This window comes from Tamandua tetradactyla, chromosome Y, assembly GCF_023851605.1.
Source record: "Tamandua tetradactyla isolate mTamTet1 chromosome Y, mTamTet1.pri, whole genome shotgun sequence".
NCBI lineage: Eukaryota > Metazoa > Chordata > Mammalia > Pilosa > Myrmecophagidae > Tamandua > Tamandua tetradactyla.
Genome location: NC_135354.1, coordinates 43,756 through 66,008, shown reverse-complemented (window position 1 = coordinate 66,008; position 22,253 = coordinate 43,756). Strand labels below are relative to the sequence as shown.

At 42.0% G+C, this 22,253-nt stretch overlaps 1 long non-coding RNA gene across 2 annotated transcripts; it reads left to right on the top strand.

The window, feature by feature from the left end:
• The first annotated feature begins 818 nt into the window (after positions 1 to 818).
• Positions 819 to 22,007, top strand: LOC143672615 (uncharacterized). 2 transcript variants are annotated; one of them, XR_013169917.1, is made up of 6 exons: positions 819 to 884; positions 4,180 to 4,445; positions 4,984 to 5,057; positions 6,007 to 6,247; positions 7,525 to 7,705; positions 20,469 to 22,007. It is a non-coding gene; the product is annotated as an uncharacterized LOC143672615 (long non-coding RNA). The 2 variants fall into 2 exon arrangements; XR_013169916.1 differs by lacking the exons at positions 4,984 to 5,057; positions 6,007 to 6,247 and having other exon boundaries at positions 7,552 to 7,705; positions 20,469 to 20,698.
• Positions 22,008 to 22,253: the final 246 nt, after the last annotated feature.

Genomic DNA, 22,253 nt, shown 5'->3' with positions numbered 1-22,253 from the left:
AAGTTGACGAGGGGTGGACATGTGATAGTTAGATTCAGTTGTTAACTTGGCCAGGTGAAAGGCACCTAGTTTTGTTGCTGTGGACATGAGCCAATAGTATGTGAATCTCATCTGTTCCTGCTTACATCTGCAGTTGGCTAGGAGGCACGCCTGCTGCAATGAATGACATTTGACTTAATTGGTTGCTGCTTAAATGAGAGAGCACAATGTAGCACAGCCAAAGCAACTTAGCATACCTCATCTCAGCACTCACAGCTCAGCCTAGGCCTTTGGAGAATCAGAAAGAAATTACCCTGGGGAAAGTTGTTGGAACTCAGAGGCCTGGAGAGAAGGCCAACAGAGACCATTCTGTGTGCCTTCCCACGTAAGAAAGAACCTCAATAGAAAGTTAGCTGCCTTTCCTCTGAAGAACTAACAAAATAAATCCCTTTTTGTTAAAAGCCAACCCATTTCTGTTTTGTTGCATTCTTGCAGCTAGCAAACTAGAACAGGTGGCATGAGGCCAACACTGACAGTCGTGTAGAAACCTCAGCTTGGAGAACTCTTCTGGGTACCGGTTTCTGGGGTATGGAATGCTTTGACTGAATCCATGAGTCTTTCTTACACAGGAGGTCTTTATTTGCAAATTTTGCTGGCTTGTATCAACATACAAGTTCTTTCCATTTTTTTCCTCTTCCTGCTCTGATCCATATCAAGGTATTATTTACTGAAATGTTTGTATCCTTTATACAGACCTCTTTATTTCCCATGTATTTATTCTCCTTTAGTTGTATTTGAAATTTTTGAGAAAAAACATCTAACTAACTTTTTTCCCTTTTAGGTCATCTAAATTTCACCCAGGACCTGTGGTCCATATAAGGGACAGTCCAATGGATGAGAGAAAGGTAGAATTTCTTCTAAAATTTATATTTATAATATAAAAGAATGAATCTTGGTATCCTTAAGTATGTAAACTCTTCTAGTACTGTAATTATGCAAACCTGAGGTTGCTTACAAAGGTTGTGTATCTCATATACCAAATGGCTTATTTATACATTATGAAAAACAAGTGAAAAAAGTAGAATCATTTAAAATTTTAAAGAACCAAAAAGTACCCTAAAATATCAATAAAGTTAAATACATTTGAAAGTGTTTTTTTTTATGTTTGGCTTGTTCTAAATAGTTTACCAGATTTTTCTGATAATCCTGACTAAAAGTATTCTTTGATAGTTTTGAATTATTTTCAACACACTTGATCAGTTTTTATGTTATTACATGTTGCCTTGTGTTAGCATCATGTCTAGATCTCATCTCCTCTAAGTGTTTGTTCATAAATTAACAATGTAGGTATTAAAGTGCATTATTTAATGTAGCATTTTGAACCATCTTATGTCAATTATATATAAGTTTTAAATTCTGAAACTAGTTTCTTACAGTCAGCATCTCAATAAACTTAAAAAGCATAGAGTTTCCTTTCCCATAAATCTGGTTGTTAATCAAAGCCAGCCTGTGAGGTAGTTCTGTGTAATCATAACCTTCCTTCTGCCATAGAGTTTTCTGTGATAGCCTAAGTGAGTGCTGGGCAGTGTCTGTGCTCCCAGGGCCTGGCCACCTGGACGTCTGGGCTTGGGGTTGGGGTTTGCCCAGGTCTGCCCACCTTCTGTCCGTGGAGGCCCACAGTGTCTGTCACACTGCCTTCTTGGTGGAAATTATGATGAACCTGTTTACATAATGGTTTGCATTTAGAAAATTATCTTCTATCTCTTCTTCCTATTTCTAGTTCATTCATTCATTGACTCAGCAATTATTCAACAACTATTGGTACCTACCCTGTAACTTTTTTAATTTTGGTTTTACATTGTCTGTATTATCTTTTTTAATTGAGGAATCTTCAGACACATGCAGTCCATACATAGTGTACCATCAGTGACTCACATTACCATCACGTTGGTGATCACCATAATCATTTCTAGAACATTTGCATCACTCCAGAAAAAGAAAGAAAAAGAAAAAAGAAAAAGCGTATACATTCCATACCCCTTATACCTCCCTCTCATTGACCACAAGTAGGTCAATCTACCCAATTTTTTACCTTTTATTCCCCCCACCCCCCATTATTTATTTATTTTAACCTTATTTTTTCACTCATCTGTCCATACCCTGGATAAAAGAAGCAGTGAGACACAAGGTTTTCATAGTCAAACAGTCATATTGTGAAAGGTGTTTAGTTATATAGTCGTCTTCAAGAATCAACACTTCTGGAAGATAGCTCAGTGGTTTCAGGGACTTACTCCAGCCACTCCAATACACCATAAACTAAAAAGGGATATCTACATAATGCATAAGAATAACCTCCAGGATAATCTCTCTACTGTTTGAAATCTCTCAGCCACTGAAACTTCATTTTGTCTCATTTCCCTTTTGGTCAGGAAGGGTTTGTCAATCCCATGATGCTGCTACCCTGTAACACTTTTCAAGGTGCTAATCATCTTCCTATGTATCTACTTTATATCACTTTCATGGCTGTTTTGACATTCTCTTAGGGATGGGGGGCAAGTTGGATGAAAAGTTCATAAAAGTGTTTTATTCATATCTTGACTCTCTTCTTTCTTTTTCTGTCTTCTTCCTGCCTGCTCAGCTTTCCCCATACCTGTTCTCTCTCTCACATACACACACATACACACACTCACACACATGTATTTTTTATTTACTTCTGAGTTCCTTTTTTGCTATACTTTATTTTAGTCCAGAATGACTTCTCGTAGTGGAGCATTTCACTGGGGAAAATTCAAGTTTCAGCTGTCAAAGTGTTGTGGTGGCTCCTTTATTGAAAGAAACATCCTGCTTTTTTGATGTGGGTCTCTGGTTAATGACATTAAGTCCTCTTAAGCCTTAGCCTCCAACTGCCACCTCCCTTCAGTTCCACAAAGATGAACTAGTGATAATAGTTTATATTCTAGGTTTTAAACTTTTATGCAGGGCCACGGTGGCTCAGCAGGCAAGAATGCTTGCCTGCCATGCCAGAGGACCCAGGTTTGATTCCCGGTGCCTACCCATGTAAACTTTTATGCACATCCTTTGTTCTCTTTCCTGTTTCCTGATTCCGTACCCCCACCCTCTTCCTGAGAACCAGTGCTGTGTTCATGTATAAATTCATGCAGAAGGATAAAGGAGAAACTGGAAAGAGGTTCTGCCCACCTGTATGCTTCCACCTCCATTCTCAGAGCAAAATGGAAAGGAACATTCTTGGCTCAGGATATGGGAATCAGAATGGGATTTTTGCCCCACTTCTCCTCATCCAGCTTTCTGTCTCCTGCTCTCCTTCTGAGAAGGAAAAGAGAGTTCTCTGTCTGCATTTTTTGAGATTCTCTGTCTGGCTGTCTTGAGTTGCTACAGAGGTACAGTGTGGCCTGGGATGACATCTTAACATGTTCATTGAAAGTTCATTTCAGGGGTGTGTGGCAGAACAGCAGGTGAGCTTCTTTGGCAAAGAATTCAGGGAATGTTCTCTCTTCTTGCTGTGCTCTCACAATCTTTCCAGAGCAAATTATTATCCTTTCAGACCAGATGAGAGTTAAAACCACGTGCCTCAGTGGACTTATTCACCAAATAAACTAAGATTTAGATGGCATGCCTGACATACTTCTTGAACAGCCGTCCTGAAAATATATTTGTTTTTATTTGAATGTTAAGGTGATGCCTGGAGGGTGATTCATTTGCAGTGGTCATATTTTAAGTTAAATCACGTTAATTTGGTTCTGTTTGTCTTTTTTAAATCCTATGTAAAATAAAAAAAGTAAAATAGAAATAAGATTTTGTTCAAATACAGGACTATAGTTTTCAGCCACAGGCAATTTTAAACAAGGTTCAAGGGGTATCTGGGAGATTGCAGCTTCCCTTTCTAGGGGTTGGCCTGTGGCTTTAGCTACTCTGGCTGCATCCTCAGTATGCCTATGTTATGCCTTCCTTTCCCCACCATCCATGGTGGTTAGGGGCTCATTGATCAGTTAACTACCAGCCTCCTCTCCCCACTGGAGACTTGGAGCATGGGGCACCTAGTACAAGTTCTGCAGGGCCTGGCCACTCCCTCAGGTTGCCAGGAACACTTACCCTCTGGGGCTCTCTGGCCTTACCCCCCTAACCACTGTGCACTCAGTGTGCACTCAGGTTTCTCTCTCATGGTTCCCACCTGTCCTGCAGGAGCTCCGCACCTGGGAGGAGGAGCTGACGTGGGCTGCGCTCCAGCAGAAGAACCTGGAAGAGCTGCTGTGGCACAGGGAGCAGGAGCTGGCTGAGCAGGAGATCGACATCTTGGAGTGGGAGCTTAACATCATACTCCACCAGCTGTGCCAGGAGAAGCCCTGACTGAAAAAACACATGGACGAGTTTAGGAAGACCTGGCTGAAGCTTAAGGATGGCAACTGCATCAGCCTTCCCTCTTGTCAGTGGCCAGGAGCCTGCTGGAAGTAAGAACAGAGAGCCTGGTTGTGGGGTGGGGCAAGGGCTTGGTATGGGCAAGGATCCCTACCTATTCTGTCCCAATAGTAGGGACTGAGCTTTTGGAAACACAAGACCTAGGGTTTCAAAATGGACCTTTGTTGAAATCGGCCATTCTGTTCAGTACAAAGATGCTAGCCTCCTGAAAATCTCGCCCACTTTAGGGGCATTATTGACTGTGACTGAACACAGAGAGTGAACTGATAGGTGAGTGTGGTCCAGGCTGCTAGAAGCATGGCTGCTCACATAGGCACCTTTCCTTTTAGGCAGACTTGGAGAAGGAAGCATGTGATTGGGGTGGGGTGGGAGAGCAGTTTGTAAATTTCAAGGTGTATATGTGTGAGACAGGAGAAATCTTGCCTTTGCAGAATAGCTCATGTCAAGGTTTATTTAAATGACTAGTTCTCTGAATGCATTTGAGTTTATGTTTAACTCACAGGACTTTGATTTACACATAAGCTTTAGAAACACATTGGCTAAAAAAATATATATTTTTGACTTGTACAGACTTGGAAAAATGCAAAGAAATATGAAGCTATGAATTAGAATCTTTGTGGTGTATAATGCACCCATTGAAGAAGGTGAGTGTTCAAGTGTATGTTTGTATAGATAAAAATGTTCACTTATGTTCTGATATTAAGGCCCAAGGAAGCAAGCTTATTAGAAGTATAAGGAACTAAGAAAAAATAGCATGATAGAAATAGCAGTGGTTGGCTTTCAATGGTAGTATAGACAAGGGAATTAATTCACTGAAATTCAGTGAATGCATTCATGGGATGTGTTTACTGATCTCCTTGTTGCATATCTGTTTCTTTTCGGACAACCTTGAGTCTTTGAGCACCTCTTGAGCATCTAACATGTGTTGCGCATATTGCCAGGTGCTGGGAATACAACTTAGTGGGGAGACCCAGGTGCAGACAAACAGCTGTTGTTATTCCTCTTTGACAGATGAGGAAAGTGAAACTCAGAAATTCAGAGCTAAACACAAACCCTGGTTTACTGTCCTTAAGTTCTGCATTCTTTCTGCTGTACCATAACTGCCTTTGGAAGATATTAGAGTTTGGACCATCTCCCTCATTTCCTTAGGTTTTCTCACCAAGCACTAGTTCTTAATACCCACCTCTGCCCCCCCATAGTAAAAAGCATCAGTCCCTCTGCTTTGTTCCCTGAGAAAAGGGGGCAAGTACTAATAGATCATATGAAATAGAGACTTTTCAAGTTAAATTTCCTAGAATAATATACAAGGTCTCATTGTCTAAAAAGCTGTTCTAGATATATAATCATATTACCTATAAATCTGTATTATATATACAGCTTTCTGAAGACTGTTTAATGAAAAGTCACTCAGAAAATGAATTTTCCTCCTTTCCGTATACCCACCTTCCATGTCCCTTTGGGAAAAAGAGAGGATTCTGAAAGAACATTTTCCAGGTCAACAATGAGCTTTTCAGGCCTGCCAGTTTTCTTACATGAATTTCATTATAGGAAAATTCAAATGCACATGCTATCTGTCTGTGTTTCCTCAAGCAGATTTCCAGCAGAATTTTATGGTGCAGGCATCTCCATCCATGAACAAAAGGAAAAGTCTGATCAGCAGCCACTATAGTCCTCCTGCAAACCCCGCCATCATTCCTCGCCTTTGTGCCATCCAGCGTGAAACCATTTCCTTAATTAGTTGGGGTCAGGACACACCAGATGTCTGCTCTGTCCAGCCACCAATGGGTCCAGGCTTGCTCCATCCATAACTTCTGCCACCTGTCCTTGACAGCATGTATGTACATATACATACATATGCATACACGTAGCCTTTCCCTTTGTCTCTTTCCATTAACTTTACTATGGTCTCCTTTACCTTTTATTCTTAGTCAAATATCAGCAAAGGGTTTTGGGGGTATCAATGGTAGCTCAACTGATTTACGAAGTGATTTGCAATCTAGGGTCTTGTGTTGATATAGGTTGGTACCCTGGCCTGGGGCCCAGGCATGTCCTCTGCCCTATTTGGGGCATCATTGTTTTTCTTTTGTCCATCCTTCCCAGAAAAGGGCTTTTGCAAAGTCTGAGTCCTGAAGAAACTTGCTAAATCCTTTTTATGGTTAGCTGGATCTCGACCAATTTTGCTTTTGTTGCAGTGTGAAAAAATAAATAAATAAAATAAAGAAATAATTTTCCTAATTTATAGATAGAGAGATTTCACCAAAACAAAGGGGAAAAAATTAAATTAATAAAAACAGGGACAGGCCACAATGGCTCAACAGGTAGAGTTCTTGCTTGCCAAGCCGGAGACCCAGGTTCAGTTCCTGGTGCCTCCCATGCAAAAAAAAAAAAGGAAAAAAAAACTAAAACTAAAAACAGAATTTATGACTTTTATTGAAAGATCAAATCACTGGGGTCTTTTACATGTGTCCACAGTTTGCTGGAACTGATGGGCTCTTTCATATGCTCTAAATTTCGCTTCAGTCCCCTCAACTTCCTGTTTGATGGTAACTGGCTCCGTTCACACAGTTTAGATAGAAGCAGTTGACTTTTGCTCCAAGGTATCCATGTCAGAAGAATGCTCCTTTTCTCTTTTGTTTTGTATTTCTCTAGGCCTGTTCTTTTCCCATCACCTCCTACTCTTGACTTTCTTCTCCTTAAGCTTGAACTCCTCATTTTCTTAGTTTCAGACCTTTCTTCTTTTGCATTTTTCATCTTCCTTAACCCCTTCTCCTCTTCTTCTCTCCCACCTCTCTTCTCATCACCCACCCTTGCCTCCCCATCCCACCCAACAGAGGAAGTTGCTTAAGTCAGATCTGTTTGGAACTCTGATGTCTGGTTGGTCTGAGCTTCAGCTTTGTGTTGGACTTAGGGGAATTTAGGAAATTTTTCTATGTGCTTTGAGAAAGGTAAATGATTGGTGGCTGAGGCCTTTATTACTTTCGTGGAAGGCTCTACTTGGGTACAGAGGTTTTTTTTATGAAGTTTAACTTTTTTTCCTGCAGCTCCAAATGTGGGTGTTTGTCTGGCAGAGTAAGGGTTAATCTGGGAAGGGCTCTGTGTGTCTTTTTCCAGATCCCACCCATCCTTTGTAATTCACAGTGACACCAGGTGAAAGCAGCAAAACCTGGGGGAACAGCTCAGTCATTCCTAAGGAGGAAGGTGAGGAAGAGGAGAAGAGGGCCCCAGTGAACAAGGAATGGACATGGGGGCCCAGTATTCTTGGACAGAAGGAACTTGCCTCGGGAGATGAAGGGTAAGAGCCAGATGATGTGAAATTCTTTCTCACTGAAAGATGGATGCAGTATTTTAAAATACCTTTTTCTATGTTGAGTGTTTCAGTGCTTTTTGAGAAACCACCTGAGTTTTACAGCAGAGTTTTCCAGTGTCTTTGTTCTCTGAAACTTCCTAGTACAGAGATCAGCAAACTTTTCTCTAATGAGCCAGATGGTGAATGATATTTTAGGCTTTTCAGGTCATAGGGTTTCTTTCACAACTAATCATCTCTTTTGTTGTAATGCAAAAGCAGCCATGGACCATGCACAGTATGTAAATGAGTGAGCTTGTCCAGTAAAACATCACTGATAGAAACTGGTGGTGGGCAGGTGTGGCCCACCAACTGTAGTTTACCAGCCCCTAATGGTGTCCTACTGAAAGTGGTGAGCAGCCCAGGTATTAACCAGATACAAGTATTCTGGCTGAGTATGCTACTTATACCTGGCTCTTCCTCTTAAAAGGTCTGTTCAAGAGAGGGATCAGAGGACTCTCTTTTTTTATGACTTTATTGTGTTCTGTTAGCTTTTACAAACCTTATATGCAAATATGGCTGGCTAAAACATTCTTTAAATGCTTCCTAACAAGAATCAGTGGGCAGTGGTGGTTCAGGGGATGGCTGAAATCAGACAGGGTCAGAATCCCAGCTCCACCTTCCCAGCTGTAGTGACCTTGGGCAAATGACTCAACATTTCTATGCCTGCAGCTTCTCCCCAGGAAAATGGAGACGTCCATCACAGAGAAGGTGGTCATACATACTTGCCGCTGATTTTTTTTTATTATTAATTAATGGAAAAAAAGATATTAACCCAACATTTAGAAATCATACCATTCTACATATGCAATCAGTAATTCTTAACATCATCACATAGATGCATGATCATCATTTCTTAGTACATTTGCATCGGTTTAGAAGAACTAGCAACACAACCGAAAAAGATATAGAATGTTAATATAGAGAAAAAAATAAAAGTAATAATAGTAAGAACAAAACAAAACAAAACAAAAACCTATAGCTCGGATGCAGCTTCATTCAGTGTTTTAACATGATTACTTTACAATTAGGTATTATTGTACTGTCCATTTTTGAGTTTTTGTATCTAGTCCTGTTGCACCGTCTGTATCCCATCAGCTCCAATTACCCATTATCTTACCCTGTTTCTAACTCCTGCTGAACTCTGTTACCAATGACATATTCCAAGTTTATTCTCGAATGTCGATTCACATCATTGGGACCATACAGTATTTGTCTTTTAGTTTTTGGCTAGACTCACTGAGCATAATGTTCTCTAGGTCCATCCATGTTATTACATGCTTCATAATTTTATCCTGTCTTAAAGCTGCATAATATTCCATCGTATGTATATACCACAGTTTGTTTAGCCACTCATCTGTTGATGGACATTTTGGCTGTTTCCATCTCTTTGCAATTGTAAATAACGCTGCTATAAACATTGGTGAGCAAATGTGCATTTGAGTTTTTGCCTGTAATTCCTTTGAGTAGATTCCCAGCAATGGTATTGCTGGGTCGTATGGCAATTCTATATTCAGCTTTTTGAGGAACCGCCAAACTGCCTTCCACAGTGGTTGCACCCTTTGACATTCCCACCAACAGTGGATAAGCGTGCCTCTTTCTCCGCATCCTCTCCAGCACTTGTCATTTTCTGTTTTGTTGATAATGGCCATTCTGGTGGGTGTGAGATGGTATCTCATTGTGGTTTTGATTTGCATTTCTCTAATGGCCAGGGACATTGAACATCTCTTCATGTGCCTTTTGGCCATTTGTATTTCCTCCTCTGAGAGATGTCTATTCAAGTCTTTTTCCCATTTTGTAATTGGGTTGGCTGTCTTTTTGTTGTTGAGTTGAACAGTCTCTTTATAAATTCTGGATACTAGACCTTTATCTGATATGTCGTTTCCAAATATTGTTTCCCATTGTGTAGGCTGTCTTTCTACTTTCTTGATGAAGTTCTTTGATGCACAAAAGTGTTTAATTTTGAGGAGTTCCCGTTTATTTATTTCCTTCTTCAGTGCTCTTGCTTTAGGTTTAAGGTCCATAAAACTGCATCCAATTGTAAGATTCATAAGATATCTCCCTACATTTTCCTCTAGCTGTTTTATGGTCTTAGACCTAATGTTTAGATCTTTGATCCATTTTGAGTTAACTTTTGTATAAGGTGTGAGAGATGGGTCTTCTTTCATTCTTTTGCATATGGATATCCAGTTCTCTAGGCACCGTTTATTGAAGAGACTGTTCTGTCCCAGGTGAGTTGGCTTGACTGCCTTATCAAAGATCAAATGTCCATAGATGAGAGGGTCTATATCTGAGCACTCTATTCGATTCCATTGGTCGATATATCTATCTTTAGGCCAATACCATGCTGTTTTGACCACTGTGGCTTCATAATATGCCTTAAAGTCAGGCAGTGCAAGACCTCCAGCTTCGGTTTTTTTCCTCAAGATGTTTTTAGCAATTCGGGGCACCCTGCTCTTCCAGATAAATTTGCTTATTGGTTTTTCTATTTCTGAAAAATAGGTTGTTGGGATTTTGATTAGTATTGCATTGAATCTGTCAATCAATTTAGGTAGGATTTTTTTTATTAATTAAAAAAATTAACAAAACATTTAGAAATCATTCCATTCTATATGTATAATCAGTAATTCTTAATATCATCACATAGTTGCATATTCATCATTTCTTAGTACATTTGCATCGATTTAGAAAAGAAATAAAAAGACAACAGAGTAAGAATTAAAACAATAATAGTGAGAAAAAAAAGCCTATACCTCACATGCAGCTTCATTCAATGTTTTAACATAATTGCATTACAATTAGGTAGTATTGTGCTGTCCATTTCTGAGTTTTTATATCCAGTCCTGTTCATAGTCTGTATCCCTTCAGCTCCAATTACCCGTTCTCTTTTTTTTTTAATTAACGGAAAAAAAGAAATTAACCCAACATTTAGAAATCATACCATTCTACATATGCAATCAGTAATTCTTAACATCATCACATAGATGCATGATCATCATTTCTTAATACCTTTGCATCGGTTTAGAAGAACTAGCAACACAACCGAAAAAGATATAGAATGTTAATATAGAGAAAAAAATAAAAGTAATAATAGTAAAAACAAAACAAAAACCTATAGCTCAGATGCAGCTTCATTCAGTGTTTTAACATGATTACTTTACAATTAGGTATTATTGTGCTGTCCACTTTTGAGTTTTTGTATCTAGTCCTGTTGCACAGTCTGTATCCCTTCAGCTCCAGTTGCCCGTTATCTTGCCCTGTTTCTACCTCCTGCTGGACTCTGTTACCAATGACATATTCCAAATTTATTCTCGAATGTCCGTTCACATCAGTGGGACCATACAGTATTTGTCCTTTAGTTTTTGGCTAGACTCACTCAGCATAATGTTCTCTATGTCCATCCATGTTATTACATGCTTCATAATTTTATCCTGTCTTAAAGCTGCATAATATTCCATCGTGTGTATATACCACAGTTTGTTTAGCCACTCTTCTGTTGATGGAGATTTTGGCTGTTTCCATCTCTTTGCAATTGTAAATAATGCTGCTATAAACATTGGTGTGCAAATGTCCGTTTGTGTCTTTGCCCTTAAAACCTTTGAGTAGATTCCCAGCACTGGTATTGCTGGGTCGTACGGCAATTCTATATTCAGCTTTTTGAGGAACCACCAAACTGCCTTCCACAGTGGTTGCACCCTTTGACATTCCCACCAACAGTGGATAAGTGTGCCTCTTTCTCCACATCCTCTCCAGCACCTGTCATTTTCTGTTTTGTTGATAATGGCCATTCTGGTGGGTGTGAGATGATATCTCATTGTGCTTTTGATTTGCATTTCTCTAATGGCCAGGGACATTGAGCATCTCTTCATGTGCCTTTTGGCCATTTGTATTTCCTCCTCTGAGAGATGTCTATTCAAGTCTTTTTCCCATTTTGTAATTGGGTTGGCTGTCTTTTTGTTGTTGAGTTGAACAGTCTCTTTATAAATTCTGGAAACTAGACCTTTATCTGATATGTCATTTCCAAATATTGTCTCTCATTGTGTAGGCTGTCTTTCTACTTTCTTGATGAAGTTCTTTGATGCACAAAAGTGTTTAATTTTGAGGAGTTCCCATTTATTTATTTCCTTCTTCAGTGCTCTTGCTTTAGGTTTAAGGTCCATAAAACTGCCTCCAGTTGTAAGATTCATAAGATATCTCCCAACATATTCCTCTAACTGTTTTATGGTCTTAGACCTAATGTTTAGATCTTTGATCCATTTTGAGTTAACTTTTGTATAAGGTGTGAGAGATGGGTCTTCTTTCATTCTTTTGCATATGGATATCCAGTTCTCTAGGCACCGTTTATTGAAGAGACTGTTCTGCCCCAGGTGAGTTGGCTTGACTGCCTTATCAAAGATCAAATGTCCATAGATGAGAGGGTCTATATCTGAGCACTCTATTCGATTCCATTGGTCGATATATCTATCTTTAGGCCAATACCATGCTGTTTTGACCACTGTGGCTTCATAATATGCCTTAAAGTCAGGCAGCGTGAGACCTCCAGCTTTGTTTTTTTTCCTCAAGATGTTTTTAGCAATTTGGGGCACCCTGCTCTTCCAGATAAATTTGCTTATTGGTTTTTCTATTTCTGAAAAATAAGTTGTTGGGATTTTGATTGGTATTGCATTGAATCTGTAAATCAATTTAGGTAGGATTGTCATCTTAACTATGTTTAGTCTTCCAGTCCATGAACACGGTATGCCCTTCCATCTATTTAGGTCTTCTGTGATTTCTTTTAACAGTTTTTTGTAGTTTTCTTTATATCAGTTTTTTGTCTCTTTAGTTAAATTTATTCCTAGGTATTTTATTCTTTTAGTTGCAATTGTAAATGGGATTCGTTTCTTGATTTCCCCCTCAGCTTGTTCATTGCTAGTGTATAGAAATGCTACAGATTTTTGAATGTTTATCTTGTAACCTGCTACTTTGCTGTACTCATTTATTAGCTCTAGTAGTTTTGTTGTGGATTTTTCCGGGTTTTCAACGTATAGTATCATATCGTCTGCAAACAGTGATAGTTTTACTTCTTCCTTTCCAATTTTGATGCCTTGTATTTCTTTTTCTTGTCTAATTGCTCTGGCTAGAACCTCCAACACAATGTTGAATAATAGTGGTGATAGTGGACATCCTTGTCTTGTTCCTGATCTTAGGGGGAAAGTTTTCAATTTTTCCCCATTGAGGATGGTATTAGCTGGGGGTTTTTCATATATTCCCTCTATCATTTCAAGGAAGTTCCCTTGTATTCCTATCCTTTGAAGTCTTTTCAACAGGAAAGGATGTTGAATCTTGTCAAATGCCTTCTCTGCATCAATTGAGATGATCATGTGATTTTTCTGCTTTGATTTGTTGATATGGTGTATTACATTAATTGATTTTCTTATGTTGAACCATCCTTGCATACCTGGGATGAATCCTACTTGGTCATGATGTATAATTCTTTTAATGTGTTGTTGGATATGATTTGCTAGAATTTTATTGAGGATTTTTGCATCTATATTCATTAGAGAGATTGGCCTGTAGTTTTCTTTTTTGTAATATCTTTGCCTGGTTTTGGTATGAGGGTGATGTTGGCTTCATAGAATGAATTAGGTAGTTTTCCCTCCGCTTCGATTTTTTTGAAGAGTTTGAGGAGAGTTGGTACTAATTGTTTCTGGAATGTTTGATAGAATTCAGATGTGAAGCCGTCTGGTTCTGGACTTTTCTTTTTAGGAAGCTTTTGAGTGACTAATTCAATTTCTTTACTTGTGATTGGTTTGTTGAGGTCATCTATGTCTTCTTGAGTCAAAGTTGGTTGTTCATGTCTTTCCAGGAACCCGTCCATTTCCTCTAAATTGTTGCATTTATTCATGTAAAGTTGTTCATAGTATCCTGTTATTACCTCCTTTATTTCTGTGAGGTCAGTAGTTATGTCTCCTCTTCCATTTCTGATCTTATTTATTTGCATCTTCTCTCTTCTTCTTTTTGTCAATCTTGCTAAGGGCCCATCAATCTTATTGATTTTCTCATAGAACCAACTTCTGGCCTTATTGATTTTCTCTATTGTTTTCATGTTTCAATTTCATTTATTTCTGCTCTAATCTTTGTTATTTCTTTCCTTTTGCTTTGGGATTAGTTTGCTGTTCTTTCTCCAGTTCTTCTAAGTGGACAGTTAATTCCTGCATTTTTGCCTTTTCTTCTTTTCTGATATAGGCATTTAGGGCAATAAATTTCCCTCTTAGCACTGCCTTTGCTGCGTCCCATAAGTTTTGATATGTTGTGTTTTCATTTTCATTCATCTCCAGGTATTTGCTAATTTCTCTAGCAATTTCTTCTTTGACCCACTCGTTGTTTAGGAGTGTGTTGTTGAGCCTCCACGTATTTGTGAATTTTCTGGCACTCCACCTATTATCGATTTCTAACTTCATTCCTTTATGATCTGAGAAAGTGTTGTGTATGATTTCAATCTTTTTAAATTTGTTAAGACTTTCTTTGTGACCCAGCATATGGTCTATTTTTGAAAATGATCCATGAGCACTTGAGAAAAAGGTGTATCCTGCTGTTGTGGGATGTAATGTCCTATAAATGTCTGTTAAGTCTAGCTCATTTATAGTAATATTCAGATTCTCAATTTCTTTATTGATCCTCTGTGTAGATGTTCTGTCCATTGACAAGAGTGGTGAATTGAAGTCTCCAACTATTATGGTATATGTGTCTATTTCCCTTTTCAGTGTTTGCAGTGTATTCCTCACGTATTTTGGGGCATTCTGGTTCGGTGCATAAATTTTTATGATTGTTATGTCTTCTTGTTGAGTTGTTCCTTTTATTAGTATATATTGTCCTTCTTTGTCTCTTTTAACTGTTTTACATTTGAAGTCTAATTTGTTGGATATTAGTATAGCCAGTCCTGCTCTTTTCTGGTTGTTATTTGCATGAAATATCTTTTCCCAACCTTTCACTTTCAACCTATGTTTATCTTTGGGTCTAAGATGTGGTTCCTGTAGACAGCATATAGAAGGATCCTGTTTTTTAATTCATTCTGCCAATCTATATCTTTTGATTGGGGAATTCAGTACATTAACATTTAGTGTTATTACCATTTGGATAATATTTTCCTCTAACCTTTTGCCGTTTGTATTATATATATCATATCTGATTTTCCTTCTTTCTACACTCTTCTCCATACCTGTCTATTCTGCCTTTTTGTATCTGACTCTAGTGCTCCCTTTAGTATTTCTTGCAGAGCTGGTCTCTTGGTCACAAATTATCTTAGTGACATTTTGTCTGAGAATGTTTTAATTTCTCCCTCATTTTGAAGGATAATTTTGCTGGACATAGGAGTCTTGGTTGGCAGTTTTTCTCTTTTAGTAATTTAAATATATCATCCCACTGTCTTCAAGCTTCCATGGTTTCTGCTGAGAAATCTACACATAGTCTTATTGGGCTTCCCTTGTATGTGACAGATTGTTTTTCTCTTGCTGCTTTCAAGAGCCTCTCTTTCTCTTTGACCTCTGACATTCTAAGCAGTAAGTGTCTTGGAGAATGCCTATTTGGGTCTAATCTCTTTGGGGTACACTGCACTTCTTGGATCTGTAAGTTTAGGTCTTTCATAAGAGTTGGGAAATTTTCAGTGATAAGTTCTTCCATTAGTTTTTCTCCTCCTTTTCCCTTCTCTTCTCCTTCTGGTACACCCACAACACGTATATTTGTGTGGTCATATTGTCCTTGAGTTCCCTGATACCCTGTTCAAATTTTTCCATTCTTTTCCTGATAGTTTCTGTTTCTTTTTGGAATTCAGATGTTCCATCCTCCAAATCACTAATTCTATCTTCTGTCTCTTTAAATCTATCATTGTAGGTATCCATTGCTTTTTCCATCTTTTCTACTTTATCCTTCATTTCCATAAGTTCTGTGATTTGTTTTTTCAGTTCTTCTATTTCTTTATGTTCAGCCCATGTCTTCTTCATGTCCTCCCTCAATTTATCGATTTCATTTTTGAAGAGGGTTTCCATTTCTGTTCATATATTCAGCATTAGTTGTCTCAGCTCTTGTATCTCATTTGAACTATTGGTTTGTTCCTTTGACTGGGCCATATTCTCAATCTTCTGAGTGTGGACCGTTATGTTTTGCTGCTGGCGTCTGGGCATTTAGTCAGATTTCCCTAGGTGTCGGACCCAACAAGGTTGAAAGATTTTTCTGTGAAATCTCTGGGTTCTGTTTTTCTTATCCTGCCCAGTATGTGGCGCTCGTGGCACACGTTTGTCTCACATGTTTGGAAGGGATCCCCCCGGTCACCGATCCCTGCGGTCTGGGATTTCCGATCCAATTCTCTCCGTTGGTTCAGGGGGCCACGTGTGGTAGGGGCGTCAGCCGCTGTGGCTTGAGGGGACCCTGTGGCTGGTCGCCGGCCGCAGCGGTTCCGGGGAATTCGCCACCAGACCAGGAAGTCGCCCGTGGGGGAGGGGCGTCGGTCACTGTCTGCCGTGGCCTGTGAAATTCCCCACCGGACCAGGAAGCCGCCCGCGGGTGAGGGTCACTGCGTCTTGGGTAGCCCTCTGATCTAACACTCGTAGCCGGACCAGGAAGCTGCCCGCAAAAGAGGGGCTCCGGCCTCCTCGGCTTGGGAAATGTGCCTCTCCAAGACTCTCAGCCGGCCTGGGAAGGAGGGAGGGAGGAACTCCGGCCGCCACAGCTGCCGCTGCTTGGGAAATCGTGCCCCGCTTGGGGATCTCACCGCAGCCGAGTCTCGCAGTCAGACTAGCCCGTCCAGACTGGGGTATGCTGTGTGTCCATTCCCTGTCGTGGCCCCGGGAGCTGTTCTGCACTGTTTCAGTTCACCTAGTAGTTGCTTTGGAGGAGGAACTAAGATGCACATCTCGCCGCTGATTTTGCTCTGCTTCCAGAGGACTCTCTTGCTAGAGGTTCATACTGAAGCAGGGGCCAGCAGAATAAACCCAGCCTGGTAGTGCAGTAGGATTTAAGTCTAGGGCACCAGTGCTTCTTTCAGTTCCCCTACTGCAGCCACACTGACATGTGTTTGTGCCCCCTCTGAACAAAGCACAATGCATGCCTTGGTACCTTGCTTGTGCTTGTGTTCTGTTTGTGGTCTTGTGGCATAGGAGTTAAATTATCCTAGGTCCCAGCTCTTCTCAGGCCCATCACTCTGAGTCCATGACTTCCTGGGAGTGAATCTTGCCTCCACTATTCCATTATTGTGATCCTCTGCTTCAGTGTCCTCATCTACAAAAGTGGAATAAAACTAGTCCCCATCTCATAAAGTTGATGTGGTGACTACATAAATCCACATTTGTGAAGTGCTTAGATTGTCTGGCTCATCATGAGCATATATGAGAATCAGCTGTGGTGATGACTATTCTCAGCTTCTCAGGCAACTTTGTTTCTATACCTGAAGAATGGCCATAGTGGTTTATACTTTTTGTTCTTGGTGCGAGTGTCTAGAACTTAGACTTCCCTAAGTGTGAAGGTAAGCAGCACACCACCCTACCCCTCACCCTGGCTGCCCTTTTTAGTGACTTTCTTAGGGGCATGTGAGATTGAATATTAGGCTTTAGATCCCTGCTTACAGGTGTCTTGAATCTGTAACTGGCCTGGGTAGTCCTTCAAATACTAAGATTTCATATTCAAAGTTTGTCTTTCCCTATGTCATATTTTGGCTGAAGGTGAAAATAACTTATATAAAAGATGAACTCTCTGAAGCCAGGCTTCAGAAAGCAATTAAATAACTTTGGGATGAAAAATTAAAATATGTAGAACACACTACCTAAGCTACAGTGATTGACCCTTCATGGGATGAAAGTTACTCTTCTGTACTACATTCTGTAGGAGCAAAAGCTAGTCTGTCCTTTGAACCCTGACTGGAATGGAGTTGAGCCCAGTCTGAGAAACTCAGTTAACCTGAATCCCTTGATACTGTTAACATTAGCACGATTCCAGATAAGATTTGCGGGGTGGCTATAAATTCCAATAGGTTCAGTGGTTCTGCTTCATTTAAAGGTATTTCCTGCTTTTATATTAATTTTAATTTTATTTTGCATTAGGAAATATTAACTTTTGACATTTTCTTCCTCCATATGTAAATTCGCCCTTGTAAACTTTTGAAACACATCAAAATATATGATGTAAATTTCCTGATTCTCAATTCTTATTGACATAAAATGTCAAGTAAAAACCACTTTAATGCCAGAAGTTTTTGAGAAGCCCAGGAAGGTAATGTTTATATTTTAGTATTTGTCAATGGAATAAAATATGTAATGACAAAAGGTATCTTGAATTCAGTAATGTTAATTGAATCTGTTTTGTGAATCTTAGCATCATAGCCCTTTTTAAAAAATAGTACATATTGAGGAGGAGCCAAGATGGTGGCTTAGCAAAGTGTGGGATTTAGTTCGTCCTCCAGAACGGCTACTGAATAACCAGGAACAGTACAGAATAGCTCCTGGGACCACATCAGTGACTGGACACATGGCATACCCCAGCCTGGACCAGTTGGACCGGCTGCAAACCACCCCCCCAGAACCATGAGTTCCCCAAGCAGAGGCGGCCAGTGCTGCTCCCCAATAGGCTGCTTTCCAGAGGGGAAAGGAAAGGGACTTGACCAGCAGGAGGGGCTGATCACAATTTAGGTTCAAGTGTGAAATTAATTCACAAATTCTGACTACTAAAAATAGGCCCCCAGCTCAGGTGAACCTGGTCAGAGCAGAGCTGGCTCGTTTTTGCCCTGATGCTAAGGGGGCAGGGCTGACAGAAAAAGAAAAAAAAATGAAACAGGTTTTTGTGGCTGTGTTTCTATGGAGGCTTGGCTGCCTTTGGATATAGTGGCAGGACTTCTGGAGCTGCAACTGCCCCAGGCATAGGCAGAAACAAGCTTCTTTGAGAGCTTGTCTGGAGCCGGTGCCTTCCCCAGGGGAGGGGTGAGGCCCAGTTCTGGTGGAATCCCTCCCTCAAGGAATTCAGACATCAGGACTTGGTAATTTGAAGCCATTAAAACCAGCCTACAACCTCTCCTCTGTCTCTGCCATGCCCCCAGCAGGGAGAGTCTGCCAAAGTTAAGGGTACCACATCATCTTATGCTGGTGGGGCCTGCAGGCAGACAAGCGCCACATACTGGGCAGGACAAGAAAAACAGTGTCCAGAGACTTCACAGGAAAGTCTTTCAACCTGCTGGGTCTTGCCCTCAGGGAAAACCAATGCAGGTGACTCTTTCCTCCTGATAGGAGGCCAGTTTGGTCTGGGAAAATACAGCTGGGTTCTATAATACCTAAGTAGACTCTCCTAAGGGTGGGTGGGCAAAGGCACCATATAGGCCAGGCAAGAAACAAGAAAACAAGAACCGAAAAATTCTCCTCTGTTAAACAAAACCTAAGCTAGAGGTCCAGAAAAAGTGAACTGAAGGTCAAAGAACAGATAGAGAGCACATTCATCCAGCAAGAAGTCTCTAGATAAAAGAAGTGAAAACAATTTCCAGAATAAACTAATTAAAGTAATTAAATGCCTGGACACCAGCAAAAAATAACAAGTCACACTAGGATAATTGAAGGTATGGCCCAGTCAAAGGAACAAACCAACAATTTAAATGAGATACAGGAGTTGAAACCATTAATTCAGAATATGTGAACAGACAATGAAAACCTCATCAAAAACCAAATCAATGAATTGAAGGAGGATATAAAGTCAAGGAATGAACAAAAAGAAGAAATCAAAAGTCTGAAAAAACATCACAGAACTTATGGGAATGAAAGGCATAGTAGAAGGGATGGAAAAAAATCAATGGAAACCTACAATGGTAGATTTCGATAAGCAGAACATAGGATTACTAAACTGGAGGATGGAACATCTGAAATCCAACAAGAACAAGAAAATATGGGGAAAAAGGATAATTTAATTCCCTGAGACTCAGGAATTGAATGACAATATGGAGCACACAAATATACATGTTTTGGGTGTCCCATAAGGAGAAGAGAAGGGAAAAGGAGGAGAAAAACCTAATGGATTAAATTATCACTAAAAGTTTCCCAACTGTTATGAAAGACTTAAAATTATACATCCAAAAAGTGCAGCATACCGGAAAGAGAATAGATTCAAATAGATGTACTCCAAGACACTTACTATTCAGAATGTCAGAGGTCAAAGAGAAAGAGAGGATCTTGAAAGCAGCAAGAGAAAAGCAATCCATCACATACAAGGAAAGCCCAATAAGACTATGTGTAGATTTCTCAGCAGAAACCATGGAGGCGAGAAGACCTTGTTCACTGCCCTCCCTCACGGCCCCAGGACTGTGAGTGTGAGTGTGACTCCTGCTGTTGGAGCTCGGGTGTCCACATGGAGCCCAGATGTGCACTGTGAAGAGGTACCCAGGCTGTACCCCTGGCAGTGTCCCCCATCTCGGGGCTGTGAGGTGACCGGGGTCCCTGTGCTGGGTGCCCAAGGGAATGCCCCGGCTGCATCCCCGGCAGGGTCCTCCATTTGGGGGCCTGTGAAGTGACTGGGGGGCTCTGTGCCCATTACTCAAACATACACAGGCTTGCCAGCTCCTATCCCAGCTGTCAGCATCCTTCACTCATCCCTTCCTCTGCCTCGTGGCTGTCAGGGTGTGAAAGTGTTGGAGCTAGCACCCTTGTGTCTGCAGAACTGTGAGTTGTCTGGGTGGGTTTGCATTAAAGAGTCACCTTTTCTCTTCCAGAGAGCTCCTGTGAAGTGATGTGATGATGGAGTTCAGTATGGCTTGCATCTACCTGCATGAGGCTACGAGTCCCAGGAGCAGTTCACAGTAAGCTGTCATTGGCCTGGGACCCCAGGGTGAGGCCATGGGTGGCTGGAAGCACGGCTTTCCCTGGTGAAGTCCATCACCTTGGTCTGAAAGGTCTCTGTACCTCACAGAATGCGATGGCACTTTAGGTGAAGACCCAGCTGCGTCTCTGCAGCCCTTAAATGGTGGGGTGGAGCCTGCAGTGGGAAGGGCCTGCTGTGTAGAAGGAGCCTGTTATATGTGGTGGAGCCTGCTGTGTGGGTGGAGTCTGTCATATGGGGTGGAGCCTGCTGTGTAGGGCAGAGCCTACCAAGTGGGGTGGAAGGTGGAAAGCCCAGAGGGACAGAGTGCTGCATGCAGGTGGCTCTGAGACTTCAGAGGAGTGTGGCACCTTCTGCAAGGCTGTGTATGGCCACTTGGAATGGCTAGAGTCTTGTGGGGGCCAGCTACAGATAGGCCAGACCCTCTGCTCAGGATAGGTGGAGGCACCTCTGAGCAGAACCACTCGAGCAGGATTTTGGTAGCTGTTTTCTGGGTGGGAGCATGATCGTCTCAACACCCCGCCTCTAGGGAAGCCCCAGCTTCCCTCACAGTGGACCGTTTCCTCACCTGTCCTCCCTGCCCCCCCACCCTTGCAGTGTGTGCAGCACCCATGTGGGATCTGTCTTCCCCACAAGGCCTGGTCTGTGTCATCGGCTCGTCCTTGAGCCCAGCAGAGGGCTTAACACTGGCAGGAGCATGGCCCACCTGGGGCTGGATGGAGTGCTGGGTGTGAGTGCCTAGGCCAGTGTGGGGGAAAAGCATGCCATTGGAGGGTACAGGGGAGCGGGGAGTGGGCCAGGGTTTCTAGTGTTGTTAAATTGGGATATCTGTGCCGGCGATAGCAAGGAGCTGTCCTCACCCTTCCTGGCCCCCAATCCCAGCCTCACTCGGCCTCTTCACCTCATCCAGCCTCACCGTTCCCAGTGCTCAGGCACACCCACAGTGTCCTGGCCTCGGGCAGAGTGCGGCGGGCGCACAGGGGTCAGAGTGCATGGACAGAGCAGTGCCCAGCAGTGCTCCACCTCTTCGTCTGGAGCTCATCCAAGAGTCCGCCCCTCTGCCTGTTCCCTGCTGGGGTGATGGCACCAGGCCAGCCCACCAGCTTCCTGCTCTGCCATGCAGCCCTCTCCCACCAGCCTGGCACTGTCTCCCTCATGCTGGACGTGGTGAAGTAGATCCTGCACTCCAAGGCGTCTGGGAGGGCTGGGCCGCACTGGCCCTGGTGGTCAGCCTCCCCGCCCCAGTCCCCTGGCCTCTGGCTGTCAGAGGAGGGAAATTGTCAGAGGAGGCCCATCACCCTGGCCCCTGAGAGCACCCGCCACCACCCTGCAGTGGGGAATGAGGCAGCATTCATGGGCTGGCGTGGAGGGAGGTTTCCCCTGCAGGGCTTCATGCTGGATGGCCAGCTCAGCCTCAGGAAGATGAGGCTGGGGGCCCAGTTTGGGAGAAAGGAAGATCTTCTGGGGGGGTGTTGAGGAGGGAAGGGACCCAAGGGGTGGGGAGATGGGGTGTGGCCGGGTGCCCTGCGTGGCTGGGTCTGCGGAGCTGAGCAGGTCTTCCTGGGGCCGCCGTCCCCTCTGGGCTGGGTTTCGGGCCCAGTCCAACCTCCGGATACTCACCAGGACCTTCCCTTGTGTGGCTTCTCATCAGATCGTGGAGGGCAGGCAGGCCTCGGGG